Source organism: Amblyraja radiata, chromosome 2 (genome assembly GCF_010909765.2).
Source record: "Amblyraja radiata isolate CabotCenter1 chromosome 2, sAmbRad1.1.pri, whole genome shotgun sequence".
NCBI classification, from domain to species: Eukaryota; Metazoa; Chordata; class Chondrichthyes; order Rajiformes; family Rajidae; genus Amblyraja; species Amblyraja radiata.
This window is the reverse complement of record NC_045957.1, coordinates 90,617,024-90,637,548: the sequence shown is the minus strand read 5'-3', so window position 1 is coordinate 90,637,548 and position 20,525 is coordinate 90,617,024. Positions and strand designations below refer to the sequence as shown.

At 41.9% G+C, this 20,525-nt stretch overlaps 1 long non-coding RNA gene across 1 annotated transcript; it reads left to right on the top strand.

Annotated features, from left to right (window-relative positions):
- The first annotated feature begins 1,241 nt into the window (after nucleotides 1-1,241).
- LOC116984545 lies at nucleotides 1,242-19,670 on the top strand. The gene is made up of 3 exons (XR_004415061.1): nucleotides 1,242-1,254; nucleotides 5,612-5,616; nucleotides 19,597-19,670. It is a non-coding gene; the product is annotated as an uncharacterized LOC116984545 (long non-coding RNA).
- The last annotated feature ends 855 nt before the right edge of the window (nucleotides 19,671-20,525 follow it).

The window sequence follows — 20,525 nt, the reverse complement described above, 5'->3', positions numbered from 1 at the left end:
TATAAACATAGTACACTAAACAATATAATAAACAAGATAAACAAGAGAAGGGATCAAGTCAAGTCAAGTTTTGTTCATCACTTGCACATAAAGTGCAGTGAAATGAATTTGCCAGCAGCGATACAATAAAAAAAAGAACACACAGTACACAATAAAAATTTAACACAAACATCCACCACAGCATTCATCACTGTGGTGGAAGGTACAACATTTGTTCAGTCCTCCTCCATTTCCCCCCGTGGTCGGGACCACAAACCTCCGCAGTCGCCGCTGCAGGTGTCTAAATGTGCAGACAAGGTATGTCTAGGTAAGTCCTGAATCGGTGCTTCCCCACCGGAGACCGCGGCTTCAAGATGGTGTAGGCCGCATGCCGGTGGTCGAAGATCTAAAGTCCCCGCCGCGCCGCAATCAGAAGCACCGCGGACCGCAGGGCCGGTGGTCAGAGCTCCTCTCCAGGGATCCCCAGCGAGGGATCCCGCTCCGGATGGTAAGTCCCTGCCGCGCCCACAGTTAGAAGTTAGCCGCAGGCCGGCGGTCGGAGCTCTTCTCCGTGGAGGAGGCGACCGAAGCGGTTTCCCCCTTACCCCCCCCACACCACCCCCCACACAAGACACACAGAGAAACATTAAAAACACACATTGAGACACACTAAAAAAACAAAAAAGTAGAAAAAACAAACACACTGCTGGTAGGGCTGCCGGCTCGCAGCGCCCCCACCGACCCTTTTATCAACCCAGGGGATCACATGGGTGCAAGGGTGCTTGGGATAATGATAGTTTTGAGAACACTACCAAATATAACGCTATTGAATGTATGTATAGCCGCTGAGAATATCAGAAGAGTTTTTGCACTGTTTTTGTTTTGTATATATTTTTTTTAATCATTTTGAATAAAGTTTTTTTTTTTTTAAATTTATATTTTTTATGCATATACACGTATATACACACATACAATGTTTGTAAGAATATGTATGTAAAAAATGGTACATGTGTCTGAAGAAGGGTCTCGACCCGAAACGTCACTCATTCCTTCTACAGTCTGAAGAAGGGTCTTGACCCGAAACGTCACATATTCCTTCTATCCAGAGATGCTGCCTGTCCTGCTGAGTTAATCCAGGTAGGAACTGCAGATGCTGGTTTACATCAAAGATAGACACAAAATGTTGGAATAACTTTGCAGGACAGGCAGAATCTCTGGATACAAGCAACATCTCCGGATATATAAAAGGTAGACAGAAAATACTGGAGTAACTCAGTGATGGATCAGAAATTAAGCTCCATTTCAGAAGTATAGAAAGTGAGGGAAGGTACTTAAAAATAAATGAAGAGTGGCACAAACTATCACTAATTGACAAGATTAAGAAAATAATCAAAATGTATTAATATATTAAGGGCACATACTGTATGTAACCAGAGATAAAGTTCATGCCTGTGCCCATCAGAATGTTATACACCTCAATCAGATCTTCCACTCCAAGACAAACAAATCCCACCTAGCCAGTCTGGCTTCATAATCAAAATGCTCCACCCCAGGCCACGTCCTGCTGAATCTCATGTATGCACTCCCCCAATGCAACTACACAGTACTCCATTTGTGGTATAACCAATGTTTTATAACATTGTACTATAATCTTCCTAATAGAGTCATAGAGTCATACAATATGGAAACATGCCCTTTGGATCAAATCACCCTACCAAGATGCTCCATCTAAGCTAGTCTCATGTGTCTGCATTTGGTTCATATGCCTCTAAATCTTTCCTATCCATGTACCTGTCCACATGTCTTTTAAATTGTATCCCACATGCCACACGTTAGGTAATGAAAACAAGTATCCTGTATGACCCATCACCACCTTTTCTATCTTCATGGATCCTTGGTTTTATACAAAAAGGTCTCCCTGTTCCTCAATACTCCCTGCAGCACTATTATTCATTGTGTGTGTCCTAGCCTTACTAAAAAGCATAACCTCATACAGGATTAAATTCATGTAACTCATCAATTTCATCCTGTAGTCTATGACTACCCTTTCCACGAAGAATGCCACCAAATTCCATATCATGTGTTGACTTACTAATCATACTGCCTACAATCATGAACAACTTATTAATGTATTATAGTAGAATTTCAGCACAAATCCCTCTGGTACACCACATGCTCTACCAGCTGGCTCCTATTCCTATGGCCGCACAGTGGCATAGCAGTAGAGTTGCTGCATTACAGCGCCAGAGACCTGGGTTCGATCCTGACCATGGGAGCTGTCTATATGGAGTTTGTACATTCTCCCTGTGACCGAGTAGGTTTTCTCCGGGTGTTCCGGTTTCCTCCCACATCCCAAAGAAGTGGTTTGTCGGTTAATTGGCTTCTGTAAATTGTCCCTAGTGTGTAGGATACTGCTGGTGTACGTTGGTCGGCGTGGACTCGGTGGGCCGAAGGGCCTGTTACCATGCTATATCTCTACAATCTAAAGTAACATCTATAATATTCTCCTGCATACTTCAGAGTTATGACCTTCCTCAAAACAGATCTCGAAATATTGGAGCAGTACCACCAAATCTGTCTCCATAAGATCTCCTGAATCCACTAGCAGAGTCACCAAGCCAATGTCAGCATCTTAGCCTGAGGATCTCATTGCATTTGATCAGTTCTGATGGGCTGGTTATATCATTTGCAAACCCAACGCAAGAATCCCAAAACAAATATTCCACTTTGTGCTCCATCCAGGCCAAATAATACCAGAGGACAGAGCAAGTATTTCAAATAAGTTCTCAAAGCTTTCTTGAAAATAAAAATCAGATTTATGGAAATCCCCAGAGAATATCTGATCAAATGGAGAAAGAGCATCCAGGAAAGCACTGTAGTTCTCAAAGCTCTCTTTTTGGAATCCATGGAAGCCCAGCAAAGTCAACAGAGATAGAGCAGCCCCTTCAATTTAACCCATTGTTCTATTTCCCCACTGGTGGAGTCTACTGGTTCCATAACAGTCTCATCAGGCAAAAAATGATCACAGTAGGCATGCAGAATGGACACACGAGTAAACTAAACAGAGACATACCATTTTCTCCAATATGAATATAGAATAGTCCTTAATGTGGTTGAACAATAGATCTCAGTTCACACAACCAAAGATCTTAACATAAACTTTCAATACAGCACCATATACATATAGAAAAGGCCAAAAAGTAAACACTACTTCAATAAAACCAAGCAAACATTGAATAAATATTTCCAAACTATTCTACTTTCTGTCATCCAATGCTGTTATTGAGATTTTTTAACAATAGCTATCCATTCAGTAACATTAATATTGTGAAGATAACAGCATCTAATGGTTATATTTACTTACATTTTTCCTGATATTTGAAGATAAGGTGATTATGAATAACTGTTTGACGCATTTTGTTATTTTTATTCACAAAGTATATGTAATCAGGAGGGTTTTGTGCTTGTTGTTCCTTCGATGTCAATCTGCTGAATTTCATGAATTTCATCAATTTTATGAATTCATTAGTTCTGCAGTCATTCTAAAATATGATGATCATTAAAAGTAAAATTGGAATGTTTTAAACTATTTGGCTTCTTTGACTTCACTAAAGAGTACCGGGCCTAATTGAAATGCATTGCAATTTACATATCTCTCAGCAGGGATTCAACACCAATGAAATATTCATATCCTACTTTATATTTAACTGAAACCATCCTTAAAAACATATCATTCTTCCACTGCAAATCTCAGTCACAAACATAACCTACCACCTTGAGTAAGTATACTCTAAAACATTTTCAAGAGTATAAATTATTAACAGTTAATTACAAAAGGATGTTTCATGTTAATGATACTCAGCTGAAATAATTGGCCCTTTGTTGCCTTGGAGATTGAACAAGCTGTGTGGTATTTTGAAAAATGGTTCATATATTTTCCTTGTTTCAACTTACATTTCCCTTTATCTGCAACTCTTACTATTTTAGTTTTGAAAACAGAATTCTATGTTCTGTAAATTTCATATCAATCCCCACACAGTGCTGGTACCAAAAAGAGTGGCCATTGCATGCCCCCTTTCATCGTTATTTGAAAATAATGTGAGAACTTATTTGACTCCAAAGATGTGTAGATTTGTAAGTTAATTTGCTTCTGTAAATTCCCCCTTGTGTGTAGGATGTGAAAATGGGATAACAGAACTAGTGTATGGGTGAACGATGGTTGAAGAGGACTCGGTAGGCTGAAGGGCCTGTTTCCACTCTGAATCTCTCAATTGCTAAATACTTGCTCTGTCCTCTGGTATTATTTGGCCTGGATGGGGCACAAAGTGGAATATCTGTTTTGGGATTCTTGCGTTGGGTTTGCAAATGATATACCAACCGTATTTTTCACCCCCCATTACCAGATCCTGGCACCATTTATTTTTTAAATTACTATTGCACCTTATGCTTGTAATAAGTCCATAAATGCAGACCATGTCTTTTGGAAGTGGTCTGCTTTGTCTGCTAGGAGGTACTGGAAGAGAGAAGGTGGGAGACAGTGAGAACGGGAGGGAAGCATGGAAAGCCAACTTCCCCGGGTGTTGTACCTCTTGTGAACAGGTTCACCCACTTAGAAGCTGTCGGGACAGAAGAGGTGTTTACACTGGGCGGTGGACTGGCTTGTGATGCAAATAGGGCTGTTGAGCCAAAACCAAAAAGGCCTAAGGCAGGCAACGCCATTGTAGTGGGAGACTCCATTGTGAGAGGTACGGACAGGGGTTTCTGCGGCAATAGACGGGATGCGAGGATGGTGTGCTGCCTTCCTGGTGCCAGGATCCAGGATGTCACGGACAGAGTGCAGAAAATCCTCAAGGGCGAAGGTGAACATCCGGAAGTGGTAGTGCATGTCGGCACAAACGATGTCGGAAAGAAGGGGATGAATATTCTGCAGCGTGACTTTAGAGAGCTTGGAAAAATGCTGAAAAGCAGGACCTCCAGGGTTGTTATCTGCGGTTTGCTTCCAGTTCCTCGTGCTGGCGAGAGCAGTAACAGGGAGATACGGGACCTGAACGTGTGGCTGAGGAACTGGTGCACGGGGCAGGGATTTAGATTCTTAGATCACTGGGATCTGTTTTGGGGTAAGGGGGAACTGTACAAAAGGGACGGATTGCATCTTAACAGGTGTGGGACCAGCATTCTGGAAGGCAGGTTTGCCACTGCTACACGGGTGGTTTTAAACTGAATAAGGGGGGTGGGGTGTCGAATGGGATAGTGGAGGATGGAGTTAAAGGGAAAGAGTTTCTTAAATGTGTGAGCGTAGAGACAGAGGGGTGTAAAATGAGGGTAGAAGCAATAGGTAGCAAGGTGAAAAGTAAAAGTGGCAGGCAGACAAAACCAGGGCAAAAATCAAAAAGGGCCACTTTTCAACATAATTCTATAAGGGGTAAGAGTGTTGTAAAAACAAGCCTGAAGGCTTTGTGTCTCAATGCAAGGAGCATTTGTAATAAGGTGGTTGAGTTGAATGTGCAGATAGCTATTAATGACTATGATATAGTTGGGATCACGGAGACATGGCTCCAGGGTGACCAAGGCTGGGAGCTGAACATCCAGGGATATTCAATATTCAGGAGGGATAGACAGAAAGGAAAAGGAGGTGGGGTAGCGTTGCTGATTAGAGAGGAGATTAACGCAATGGAAAGGAAGGACATTAGTTTGGAGGATGTGGAATCGATATGGGTAGAGCTGCTAAGGGGCAGAAAACGCTGGTGGGTGTTGTGTACAGGCCACCTAACAGTAGTAGTGAAGTTGGAGATGGTATCAAACAGGAAATTAGAAATGCGTGCGACAAAGGCAAAACCGTTATAATGGGTGACTTCAATCTACATATAGATTGGGTGAATCAAATTGGCAGGGGTGCTGAGGAAGAGGATTTCTTGGAATGTATGCGGGATAGTTATCTAAATCAACATGTAGAGGAACCAACGAGAGAGCAGGCTATTTTAGACTGGGTATTGAGTAATGAGGAAGGGTTAGTTAGCAGTCTTGTTGTACGTGCCCCCTTGGGCAAGAGTGACCATAATATGGTTGAGTTCTTCATTAGGATGGAGAGTGACATTGTTAATTCAGAAACAATAGTTCTGAACTTAAAGAAAGGTAGCTTTGAGGGTATGAGACATGAATTGGCCAAGATTGACTGGCAATTAATTCTAAAAGGGTTGACGGTGGATATGCAATGGAAGACATTTAAAGACTTCATGGATGAACTACAAAAATTGTTCATCCCAGTTTGGCAAAAGAATAAATCAGGGAAGGTAGTGTATCCGTGGATAACAAGGGAAATCAGGGATAGTATCAAAGCGAAGGATGATGCGTACAAATTAGCCAGAAAAAGCAGCATGGGAGAAATTCAGAGACCAGCAGAGGAGGACAAAGGGCTTAATTAGGAAAGGAAAAATAGATTATGAAAGAAAACTGGCAGGGAACATAAAAACTGACTGCAAAAGTTTTTATAGATATGTGAAAAGAAAGAGATTAGTTAAAACAAATGTAGGTCCCTTGCAGTCAGAAACAGGTGAGTTGATCATGGGGAACAAGGATATGGCGGACCAATTGAATAACTACTTTGGTTCCGTCTTCACTAAGGAAGACATAAATAATCTGCCGGAAATAGCAGGGGACCGCGGGTCAAAGGAGTAGGAGGAATTGAGTGAAATCCAGGTTAGCCGGGAAGTGGTGTTGGGTAAATTGAATGGATTAAAGGCCGATAAATCCCCAGGGCCAGATAGGCTGCATCCCAGAGTACTTAAGGAAGTAGCTCCAGAAATAGTGGATGCATTAGTAATAATCTTTCAAAACTCTTTAGATTCTGGAGTAGTTCCTGAGGATTGGTGGGTAGCAAACGTAACCCCACTTTTTAAGAAGGGAGGGAGAGAGAAAATGGGGAATTACAGACCAGTTAGTCTAACATCGGTAGTGGGGAAACTGCTAGAGTCAGTTATTAAAGATGGGATAGCAGCACATTTGGAAAGTGGTGAAATCATTGGACAAAGTCAGCATGGATTTACAAAAGGTAAATCATGTCTGACGAATCTTATAGAATTTTTCGAGGATGTAACTAGTAGCGTGGATAGAGGAGAACCAGTGGATGTGGTGTATCTGGACTTCCAGAAGGCTTTCGACAAGGTCCCACATAAGAGATTAGTATACAAACATAAAGCACACGGCATTGGGGGTTCAGTATTGATGTGGATAGAGAACTGGCTGGCAAACAGGAAGCAAAGAGTAGTAGTAAACGGGTCCTTTTCACACTGGCAGGCAGTGACTAGTGGGGTACCGCAAGGCTCAGTGCTGGGACCCCAGCTATTTACAATATATATTAATGATCTGGATGAGGGAATTGAAGGCAATATCTCCAAGTTTGCGGATTACACTAAGCTGGGTGGCAGTGTTAGCTGTGAGGAGGATGCTAGGAGACTGCAAGGTGACTTGGATAGGCTGGGTGAGTGGGCAAATGTTTGGCAGATGCAGTATAATGTGGATAAATGTGAGGTTATCCATTTTGGTGGCAAAAACAGGAAAGCAGACTATTATCTAAATGGTGGCCGACTAGGAAAAGGGGAGATGCAGCGAGACCTGGGTGTCATGGTACACCAGTCATTGAAACTAGGCATGCAGGTGCATCAGGCAGTTAAGAAAGCGAATGGTATGTTAGCTTTCATAGCAAAAAGATTTGAGTATAGGAGCAGGGAGGTTCTACTGCAGTTGTACAGGGTCTTGGTGAGACGACACCTGGAGTATTGCGTACAGTTTTGGTCTCCAAATCTGAGGAAGGGCATTATTGCCATAGAGGGAGTGCAGAGAAGGTTCACCAGACTGATTCCTGGGATGTCAGGACTGTCTTATGAAGAAAGACTGGATAGACTTGGTTTATACTCTCTAGAATTTAGGAGATTGAGAGGGGATCTTATAGAAACTTATAAAATTCTTAAGGGGTTGGACAGGCTAGATGCAGGAAGATTGCTCCCGATGTTGGGGAAGTCCAGGACAAGGGGTCACAGCTTAAGGATAAGGGGGAAATCCTTTAAAACCAAGATGAGAAGAACTTTTTTCACACAGAGAGTGGTGAATCTCTGGAACTCTCTGCCACAGAGGGTAGTCGAGGCCAGTTCATTGGCTATATTTAAGAGGGAGTTAGATGTGGCCCTTGTGGCTAAGGGGATCAGAGGGTATGGAGAGAAGGCAGGTACGGGATACTGAGTTGGATGATCAGCCATGATCATATTGAATGGCGGTGTAGGCTCGAAGTGCTGAATGGCCTACTCCTGCACCTAATTTCTATGTTTCTATGTTTCTATCTCTTCCAGATGTAATGTTTTGAACATGTTTGAAATCCATATTTTTATTGTTGGTATAGGAGCATATTTCCAGAATTTGAGTATAAGCTTTTTTCCCATTATTAGCCCGTAATTAAGTAAATTCTTTTGAAATACGTTTATTTCAGGGCTACCTTCCGTTATTCCAAAAATAATCCATTCTGCTTTTGGTATGAGTTTTATTTTAAATAGTTTTGTGAAGATTTCAAATATTTCGTTCTAGAATTTTTGGATTTTGATACAAAAAACAAGGGTGCGCTATGGTAGCTTCATGAGACTTACATTTATCACAAATGGGTGAGACGTTAGGGAAAAGTTTATTTGTTTTTGTTTTTGAATAGTATAGTCTATGTAATGTTTTGAATTGAATTAGAGTATGTCGTACGCTGATCGAGCATTTATACACATATAGTAAGTGTTTATCCCAGCTCTCTTTTGAAATTTTTATAGCTAGTTCTTGTTCCCAGTCTCTTCTAATACCATCAGTTGTAGGTATTTCTATATTTAAAATAGTGTTGTATAAGTATGATATTAGGTTTGCTGATTCGGCCTTTGTCTTCAATGCTTCGTCCAGTAAGTCCGGAGGCATGTTATGATAGTCTTTTGTGTATTTTTTCAGATAGTCACACAATTGAAGATATTTAAAATATTGATTATTTCTCAAATTATATTTCAGTTGTAATTGTTGAAATGATAATAATTTTCCGAATTCATACAAGTCTCCGAGTGTTTTGATTCCTATTCTTTCCCATCGTGTAAATTATTTGTCTATAGTAGAAGGTTTAAACGATGGATTATTGACTATTGGCATTAAAAGAGATAGATTTCTTAATTTTAGATTCTGTTTTATTTGTTTCCAAGTTCTAATTGCGCTATGTATAATTGGATTTCTATTGTAATTTTTGTTATTCAGATTCATTGGTGAAAGGAGAGTCGCTCCTATATTACACGGAGAGCAGTCCTCTCTCTCCATTACAATCCAGTCCACCTGCTGGGTAGAATTGTCCAGCAGGTGAATCATATTTTTAATATTTGCTGCCCAATTATAGTACATAAAGTTAGGGAGCGCTAGACCACCCAGCTCTTTGGGTTTACTAAGGTGTGTTCTTTGTATTCTGTGGGATTTATAGTCCCATATAAAATTTGTAATGTCTGAATCCAGTTTTTTGAAAAACGTTTTTGGAAGATATATAGGTATTGATTGAAATAGATATACGATTTGTGGTAGAAAGATCATTTTTATAGCATTTATTCGACCTATTAAAGACATCGGGAGCGTTTTCCAAAATTTGATTAGACTATTTAGTTTCTTAAGTAAGGGACTATAATTGGCATTAAACATAGCATGATAGTTTCTAGTAATTTCAATTCCCAAATATTTAAATTTTTCTGTGGCTATTTTAAAGGGGAATTTTAAGAGATGTGTTGAGTCTTTCGGTTTTATCGACATAATTTCACTTTTGTTCCAGTTTATTCTGCATCCTGAGAAAGATCCAAAGTCCTCAATTAGATTTAATATGTTTGGTATACTAATTTGGGGTTTTGTGATGTACAACAGTACATCGTCTGCATATAAAGATATTATGTTATTTGAATATTTTGTATTATAACCGTAAATATCCGGGTGTGTTCTGATTTTTTCAGCTAAAGGTTCAATTACCAGAGCAAATAACAGCGGTGATAATGAACATCCTTGTCTATTGCCCCTTGATAATTGGAATTTCGTAGATAGTATATTATTAGTTAATATTCTAGCTGTAGGTTTGTTATATAATAATTTTATCCCTGCGATGAAGTTCTCTCCCATTTGAAATGTTTGCAATACTTTAATCATATAATCCCATCCTACTTGATCAAATGCGTCCAATGAAATGATTGATAACTCTTGTTCTTGTGGTTTGTGTGAATGCATTATGTTATGGGAGTGGCTGCGCTGCCTTGCAGCTGCGGCTCGCCTGCAGTCCGTTTGTCTTTTCTATTTTTTGTTTTCTTTTGTCCTGTTTTTGCGGTTTGTTTCAGTTTGTTTGGCTGTGTGTGTGGGGGGGGTGGGTGTGGTGTGTTTTTTGGCTCTTCCTTCGGGGGGATGCGACTTTTCCTGCCGTATCCCCGTCTCCGTGTCCGTCTGCGCTGAGGCCTATCGCGGAGCTAGCGGCCTCCAACTGCGACCGACCTCGAGGCTGTGGAGGCTGTGGAGCAGAGCCAGGACTTACCAACGCGAGCCTGGCCGACTTCAGGGCTGTGGTTGCGGTGCGGCACAACTTCCGACCCGACTTTGGAGTCTCGGAGGCTCGGCCAAGGGCCAGTGGACGACATCATCTGGAGCTCGAATTCTTTTTTCCGGAGCTCCCGCAACTACAGCTGCGTCCGCAGGACTGGAGGACGGCAGCTTCGGCAGCTTCGACCGCCCCGGGCCGCGGAGTTTGCGGAGCTCGGATTCAGCCTGCGGGACTTACCTACCATCACCCGGCGGGGCCACAACATCGGAGGCTTGGATTGCCTCAGCACAGAGGGAGAGCAAGGAGGGAAGAGACAATGACTTTGGGACTTTAAACTGTGTCGAGTGTTTGTTATTTATTCTATGTTATGACTGCAGGCTAAACCATATTGTTTGTTTTGTTTTTGTTTTTGTCTTTTGTTTTTACCTTGTTTGGGATGTGTTTACCTTGTGTGGGACTAAAGATGGAAATTAGCTACTGGCTACAATCTTGCATATTACATGCAAATGTTTATTAATATGCACTGTCCCAAATAAAATCAATTCAATTCAAGCAGATGTCTCAGGTTATTAAATGAGTGTCTCTTGGGTATAAATCCCGTTTGATCCTCGTTTATTAATTTACTAACATATTTACTTAGTCTTCTAGCTAGTGTTTTCGCTAATATTTTTTGATCCGTATTTAACTGCAATAGCTCTATATGAGCCTGGTTCTTCTATGTCTTTATCTTTTTTAAGTATTAATGTAATCGTTGATTCTGCTAGTGTTTCAGGTAGGATTTGTTCTTTAAAAGTATATGTATACATTTTCTGTAAACATGGTGTAACTATGTCGTAAAAACATTTATAAAATTCGTTACTGAATCCGTCTGGTCCTGGTGTTTTTTCCATTCTTTAGTGTGTTTATTGTGTCTTCTATCTCCTTAGATGTAATTTGTGCTCCCAGTTCCTCTTGTTCCTTCAATTCTAGTTTTGGAAGATTACAATTGTCCAAGAACTTTGAAACTTTATTATTATCTGTTAGCGTTTTGGATGTGTATAAATTCTGGTAAAATTGAGCAAATTTTTTATTGATATCATTAGGTAGTGTTAATAATTCCCCTCTATCTGATTTAATCTTTAAAATTGTGTGGTCTTTTTCCCGTTTTTTCAGTTGGCGTGCCAAAAGTTTGTGGGGTTTATCCCCAAATTCAAAGTGTTCCTGTTTTGTAATTTGGAATAGTCTTAGAACTTTCTCTGATAATAACTTATTTAGTTTAAATTTCAATATTAATATTTTATTATGTTTATCCATAGTTGGATCTTTAGCATTATCTACATCTAGTTGTCTGATTTGTTCTTCTAATTGTCTTTGTTCGTTCTTATTCTTTTTGTTTTGAAAGGCTTGGTATGAGATAATGACTAATAAATGCTTTGAAGGATTCCCATAGTAAAGTGGGCGGTATGTCTGGTGTATCGTTTGTCTCAAAAAAGAAGTCCATCTGTTTTTTTAGTTATATACTCCCTTGTGGGTCTTTTAAAATTTGCGAGTTAAACCTCCAGAACGATTTATTCGTAGACATTCCTTCCAGTTTTAAAAAGAAAGTTAGCGGGGAGTGATCTGAAATCGTATTGGTGTGATATTTAGGGTTCATAGTGTAAGGGATTAGTTTTGTATCCACTAGGAAATAATCTATACGTGAGTATGTTTTGTGTACCGTTGAATAAACCGAATATTCCCTTCCAGTCGGATTCGCGATCCTCCAAACGTCTGTTATATATGTGTTTTTTGTGTATGTATTTAAGAGTTCACTAGTTTTAGATTTCATAATACGTCTTTGTTTTTGCATTGATTTATCTAAGTACGGGTCTAAAACACAGTTGAAGTCTCCGCCAATTATAACATTTTGGTATTTGAACTCTGTGATTGTATTCAAGATTTTATTGAAAAATTGAGGATTATCGAAATTGGGCGCATATATATTTACCAAGGTGATTGGTGTAGCATGGATCTCTCCTGTAACTATAAGATATCTCCCTTCCTTATCTGATATAATGTTCTTTGATTTAAATGGTATTCCTTTGCGAATAATAATTGCGGTACCTCTGGATTTCGAGGTGTGTGAAGAGTGATACGTTTGGCCTATCCAATTCGCCCTCAATCTCATCTGATCTTGGTGTTTAAGATGCGTTTCTTGTAAAAACGTAATGTCTGTGTTGTATGATTTCAACTGAGCTAGTATCTTGCCCCTTTTGATTGGTTCATTGCCCCTTACGTTCCAGCTACAGAATGTGATTCCTCCCATTTTATTTTGTTTATCGTCTTGCATTTTCACTGAATTTAATACCCTTAATTATTATGGTGCAAAACTCTGGATATTTTGGGAACGTTTATGTTACTGACTTCCTTTGGTAGATCCCTTTTGCGATTGTCCTTAAAAAAAACCACATAGTTGTGACATATTGTGATTAAAAAAAAATTGAACAAGTGAAATTACAGTGTCTAGAGTGGTCGACACTGTAATGAGTGTCCCACAAGTCTGTGGGGTTTGACATCAATTCGAGTTCCGATGTTGATGTTATGCGATTAGCTCCGCTACCTTTATTACTCTTAGACTAGGAGGGAGGGACCTTTTCAAAATCAGTTGTATTTCACCCAATTACAGTATATATATATTTCATTAAGACTTATCAAATCGTATGTTCAGCTACTATGAAACTTATATATCTAACATTTTTATCTACTAACTATTTATAGTTATAGTTATGCCTTTGATAATAGTCAGCTGTCGGCTGAGAGGGTTAACCAGAATCAGGCTCCTGGAACTATGCCAGGTGCCTGAGTCTCCTCCCTTCCCCACACGAAGTACATAGCACAAAAACTTGTGATATTATCTACGTTAGTTCTAAAATTTGTTATTTGTTATTTCTTTATCCCTGCTTAACTGTCTCGCTCTATATACGGGATAGTCTGTCTTTTTAAAACATTATTACATTTTGCCCATTATATAGTTCAGGGTAGTTTCCATTTATATTTCTATATTAGTGTTGTTAATTATTGTTAATTCTCTATGTTTTGTGAAACTATTTTAACATCTTAAACCGCCATTTGTCCTTGTGATGTTTTCCACGTTCGGCTCTCCTGTTCGTCTCTCCGTTGTTAATCAGTCTTTCCTTCATTTTGAACAAAGAATGTCCTTAAGTTAAATTCCAAAGCGTCCGAAGGAGATAAGGTGTCTAGACCAGCACACATGGAGATACTCCTCCATTTTAGACTTTTAGAGAATGGTGTTTCTTCCCTTATCTTCGAGCGTTCTCTGTGAACTAATAAAGAGAAATAATTTGTCCATACCATCCCGCTGCATTCATTAATCATCTGTTTCTGCCACAATTTCTTGGGCATATTTGTGCGCTGAGTCCGGATTAGTGAATGATTTCTCCTTTCCCTTGAAAGTAATGCGCATCCTGGCTGGATAAAAAACGCCACATCTGACATCTTGAACTCCTTGGAGAATCTGTCTTGTCTGTGAGAACTATTTTCTCTTTTGCACGATCTCATAGGGATAATCCCGGAAAAGTTTGATAGAGTCGTTTCCAAACATCATCTTCACTCCGTGTTTGATTTTTTTCATCAGCTCTTCCAGTGCTGAAATGTCCTGAAGTTTGACTATGATCTGTCGTGGGTGGGCTGGACCTACTTGTGATCTTGGCTTAAATCTGGGTACTCGATGTGCCACTTCAATTTTCGGTTCCACGGGTAAATTGAGTACATGTTTGAGTAAGTTGGCAGTAAACTCACAGGGGTTGTTTCCCTCTGCTCCCTCTGTTACTCCCAGTATTCTTAAATTTTGGCGTCTTGAACAAGCTTCGAGATCGAGGCATTTATCCGAGACTTTTGCCAGATGACTCTTGAGGCTGTCTAGTTCTAGCTTCATTCCCTGCATATCTTCAGACATTTGTGCAACAGCTGTTTCCATGTTTTTCATTGCAGTTACATATGAAGAAACAGTTTCATGCACCATGCAAATCCGAGAAGCCTCAAACATCTTTGTGGAATCTTCTTCCACTTTATCAATTCTCCCCGTTAGCTCTTCTTGCACATCATCAATTCGTTTTTTTTAAATGCCAATGCAATCAATAACTTTTTGATTGCCAGCATTGATGTTCGACATATTTTCCATCATTTTTGCATTCATATTTTCCATCATTTTTAAATTTCCAGCCTCAATATCCTTTCTTAGTTCTCTTACCAAATTCTTTATCTCCTCAAGTTCATTTTTCTCCTCAGTAGCCATCTCAGTCTTGGATCTTGTAGCCATTACAGAAACCACTTCAGAGGTAAGTTCTTCAGGTTTCTGGCTTTTCAGCAGCTGTTTTGAGGCTGTTCTCTGAGCTGGAGACGTTTTTTTCATTTAAAGCCTTTATCCTCCGTTTAATTCACAGCGCTTACTGATGACGTCATCAGCGCGACGTCCAGGGGTTCCAGTAAGTTTTTGAATCGGTCCCGACCTCCAGTCACGATTTTAACGCAAAAAATCGCGAAATTTCAGCAGCGGAGCTAAATGGTGCGACTACTAGTCCAGCATGGCGCCACCAGAAGCAGTTTCATACCACTTCAAGCAGGGTGCAAGGACAGCAAATTCAAGTGCTGTTTCATACCACTTCAAGAAGGGTGCAAGGCCACCAAATTCAAGTGCAGTTTCATACCACTTCAAGCAGGGTGCAAGGCCACCAAATTCAAATGCAGTTTCATACCATTTCATGCAGGGTGCAAGGCCACCATATTCGAATGCGAAAGCAAGATAAAACCACCATAAAACCACCATAAAACGACACGAAACACCACATAAACACTGCACTCACAGTTCAGTAGACATTCGGTGTGTTCAGTTGATTCACAGCTCAGACAGAGTAGTGACCTCTCTCTCCCCATCTTGCAGAGACATTGGCGCACCCACACTTCCGGGTTTTATAATCCCTCCCCCATCCCACCGGAAGGGGCATGGCCTGCATGGCGTGATTGACAGGGGAGACATTCTCAATATTTTTTAAACACTAATAATACTTTTATTTTTCATTGATGGGAAGAATCCTCTGCACCTGATGAGCGGAGAGGGACTGAGTAAGATGTCCAAAAATCACAGCCGTAAGTGGTAGCATTTTATTTAAAATCAACATATAGTGCAAACAGGAAGCTGTCAAGTTAAGACTTTTAATTATTTGCCATTTCAAACCAACCACCAACAACCATGTGCTGTGATTAATTTCAAACCAACCATCACCAACCATTTGCTGTGCTTTATTACAAACCAACCACATTTTCATTTCTAAACCACATTAAGGGCACTCAAGGTCAGTAACCCCCCCCCCCAGTTCAGTATACATGTGTTCAGTGTTATTCGCAGCTCAGATTGAGAGACGTGACCCTCTCCCTCCCCCATCTTGCAGAGACTGAGCCACACCCATACTTCTGGGTTTTATAATCCCTCCACCCTCCCATCGGAAGGGGCGTGGCCTTCATGGCGTGATTGACAGTAGAGAGAATCTCAACATTTTTTAAACACTGATAACTCTTTTATTTTTCATTGAAGGGAAAAATCCTCTTGTCCTGCACAGTGGGGGGGGGGGAATCTAAGTAAGATGGCCACAAATTGGGTCTGGTCCCCGAACGTGCTTCAGACCCCGAGTACGGAGAGGGGCGGGAGGGAGGGTGTGGGGGGGGTGGGGGTGGGAGGGGAGGGGGGAGAGGAGTGGGGAGGGGAGGGGGGGGGAGTGGGGAGGGAGAGAACTGAACTCACTGTGGAATGAATGCATTAACGGAGTCACTCTGCTGCTGGATCCAAAGTTGTCCGTGCCGCTGACGGTAAAGTATTTGAAAGCGGCCCCATCAGAGCCTGTGAGGCCTCGCAACCTCAGCACTATTTTATTGTATTCAATACCAGACTCAGAACTCCTTACTCGAGCCCACCCTAGCCTCGCGTAAAGAATACAGAAGAAAGCGACAACCGCCATGCCCGTACCGAAAGTTCACCCTTTAATACCCCCACAAACTAAGGGCATTACATTACTGGGGGAGGCAACCCCTACAAGCCAATAATCAATACCGACGCAAAAATACATTGGGAGGCAACTGCTTTGCCCAATCATAGATCAATATGCATCTCATTCCTAACACACAGAAACAAAGTAGTTACACTCGTAGGGCATAAAGAAACATGCCAGGTGCAGGCCACTATCTGGACTAATTACGGGTATCCACAGGGGACACAGAAACAAAGTAGAAACTAAGTAAGAACCTAAAACTTCCACAACCAATCATATGCATGCATTCAGCGTTCTTGCTCTGCAAAATAAGAGTGCCAACAAAAAGGTTCCAGGTGCAGAAGCTTCCTGCAAATCCTGCAAAACTCCAGACATTGTGGGGCCTGGTCCAGCAGCTTGCAAAATGAGGTCATCAGCAGCTCTTTTTCACAGACAATGGTTCTATCGCAAAGCACCCAAATTTCTGATATCCCCAATATGAGAGCAAAAATATGAAGATGCATTGAATGAATATATGATGGGAGAATTGATATAGGTGGAGGGATTCAGATCCCTAAGATGCTCCGACTGGTTTGAGGGAAGGTCCAAACTGGAAGGAATGAACAAGGGTCAGACCAAGACCAATGTCCTCGGATGGGAGGGGCATGAGACTGACAGTGTTTGGGAATGTTTGAGTGCTGTCTGAACATAAAACATAGAGGAGAACAGGCTCATCAGCCTGCGATGTCCGTGCTGAACATGTTGTCAAGTGAAACTATTCTCCTTTGCCTGCAGTGGGCCGAAGGGCCTGTTTCCATGCTGTATCTCTAAACTAAACTAAACTGAACTAAACTCTATTAAACTAAACTAAACTAAATTAAGTTAAACTAAACTGCCACCTCCTTGGCAAACCTCTGCCTTTAACATCCTTTGCCCAACAAAGCAGCCTCTTGCATGCTCTATTCTTCAGAAGTGTGCAGTTTCTTCTCTGCCACCATCCCATCCAGTGTCAGCGTTCAGCCCTTGTCATCAGCACCAATAATCTGAACTGGAGTCAGTTGAATTGTAACATGATCCTTTAAAGACTGCTTCCTGAGCTTAATACAGGTGCACAACCTTTTATCCGGAGTTCCGGAAACCGAAAACCTCCGAAAACCGGACATTTTTTCCAGGATGTTGTCTGCACATCAAAGCTCGCGTTTGGCGCCAAACTTGACCCGAAACGACCCTTGGTCAATCCAGGTCTGTACTACTGTAGCGGCTGCCTCCTCCCCGGAGACCGGGGGGACACTTAAACATCTGTAAATCATTGCTTAAATGTTAGTCAGTTAGTTTGGAGGGCTTTTATGTGAAGGGGGGGGGGGGGGTGAAGGGGGAAACTTTAATTCTTAGTCCCCTACCTGGTCGGAGAGGCGGGGAGCGGGCAATGCCTTACCGGGTCGCCGTGCAGTAAGCTCCGGAGCGCTGTGGCCGCCGACTCCCAACATCGCGGAGCTGGGGCTGCGGTCGTCCAGCCGCGGGCGGCGCCGGTTATAGCTCCGACCCCGGCAACTCTACCCCTGGCTGTGCGGTGCTCCAAATCCAGCGCAGCCAGCGGCCGGACGCCCGCAGCCCCAGCTCCGCGATGTTGTGTGTCGGCGGCCTCAGCGCTCCGGAGCTTACCGCACGGCGACCCGGTAAGGCATTGCCCACTCCCCGCTGGTATCCCAGCGCTGCGACGCCGCCGACTCCCAACATCGCGGAGCTGGGGCTGCGGGCGTCCGGCCGCGGGCGGCGCTGGATTTGGAGCGCCGCGCAGCCAGGGGTAGAGTTGCCGGGGTCGGAGCTCCAACCGGCGCCGCCCGCGGCCGGATGCCCGCAGCCCCAGCTCCGCGATGTTGGGAGTCGGCGGCCACAGCGCTCCGGAGCTTACTGCACGGCGACCCGGTAAGGCATTGCCCGCTCCCCGCCTCTCCGACCAGGTAGGGGACTAAGAATTAAAGTTTCCCCCTTCAACCCCCCCCCCCCCCACCACATAAAATCCCTCCAAACTAAGTGACTAACATTTAAGCAATGATTTACAATGATTCCCCGGTCTCCGGGGAGGAGGCAGCCGCTCCAGACTTTTCAAGCCGCCCGCGCTATCTTCCTAATCTACTCAAAAAATCTTCCATTCGGAAATCCGAAACATTTCAAAATCCGAGAAGTGTCTGGTCCCAAGGCTTTCGGATAAAAGGTTGTGCACCTGTACTCAGAGGAACCGTTCTACTGCTATTGAAGATTTCACCTTAATACATGGTCTACCTTAAACAGCATCGAGTTACACGAAGGAACTATCCGTACTGTTTTGGAACTGGCACAAATGAACTTTGTGATTTTTGTTTAAGTCCTTTAAAGATAATTAGGAGTCTCCCAGAAATGTTTTAACGCACAGGGGAAATTCTTGGCTCATCAATTTTAGCTTGTTTTTAACCGCCAATAATGTAGATTCATTATTTTGAAATGTTTCTAGTGCTTAATACTCTGGAACATTAGAACCTTAGTACTTGCCATTAAATTAATAAGGTAATTATTATTTTAGTGCCTTCTCCTTCAATATACAGAATTAGCTTAAGTTAATCACAATTGCAATTTGACATTAACATGTAGAAAGACTTCTAAGAATATATGTTGAAATTATTTTATGAAACAAAAGTTGCAAACAAATAACTCTTTTGCTGATAGTTTGTAATTCTCTTGCTTTCCTGCTACCACACAGATACGCGTGGCCAGACACTTGCACCCTATTGCTCCAGTGCCGACTCCTGTTGCCTCACAGCATGCTCGATGTTGCACTCACTAACTAAATCGCAGCAGGTTATTGACTCATCACAGAAACAGATTTTATGCCTAGGAAATGAATCACCATGGTTATCTTGTGAACAGTGCTGATTGTCTACTTCCAAAGCTTAATATTTACATTTGAGCATTCTAAGTTGTTCTATCCTTCCATATTGCAAGTTACTTTCTGCCATTTCTATGGGACACTCTGCTATCTATGCCATTGTACTCCTGGCATAAGTCCCTGTTAAGGTCGGCATCGTGACACAGTAGTAGAGAAGCTGCCTTACAGCGCCAGAGATCCGGGTTCTATCCTCACTACAGATGCTGTCCATACGGAGATTTTACGTTGTCCCTGTGACCACGTGGGTTTTCTCCGGGTGCTCTGGTTTCCTCGCACACTCCAAAGACGTATAGGTTTATGGCCAATATATTATCCCTAGTGTGTAGGATAATGTTAGTGTATGGGATTATCACTGGTCGGCACCGACAGTGGGCCGAAGGGCCTGTATCTCTAAAGTCTAAAGTGTAAAGGTATATTATTATTAGATTTCTTCTCTGGCTTCATCTGGTTACTTTATCATGAGCTCACTAATCTTGAACACGTGCATAACTCTGCTTTCCATGTTCTTGGGAGGAATACAATGGGTAGAAATTATTTTGGAGCTATGGAAAGCCCTGTAAGATTGTGAAGCATAAATTGGTGGGACTGCTGAGTAGATTTGCCGGAATATTACCCAGAGTTCAAGAGTAAAATTAATTGGAGAGATTATATAATTTAAGGTTCTATTTCCTGGAATTTAGAGGATTGACAACATTGAAGGAATTGATAGAATGGGTAAAGATAAACTATTTCCACCAGCTGGAGAATCTAGGCCCAAAAGGCATTGTTTAATTGCTGGTCAAGCCTTTAATTAAGCTTCCTACATCTTCAGGAATCATAGTATTGAAATAGGCCCTTTCAGCCATCTCTTACATGCTACTGTTGATGCCTGTCTCTACCAATCCCATTTGCCTACATTGGGCAGGAGTCTCACTGACTTTCCTATCCAAGTACCCGTCCACAAGGTTTTCAAACATTGTAGTTATATCCGCTCGATCACTTTTAGTTTAGTTTAGTTTAGAGATAAAGAGGCCCTTCAACCCACTGAGTCGGCACCGACCAGCGATTCCCACACATT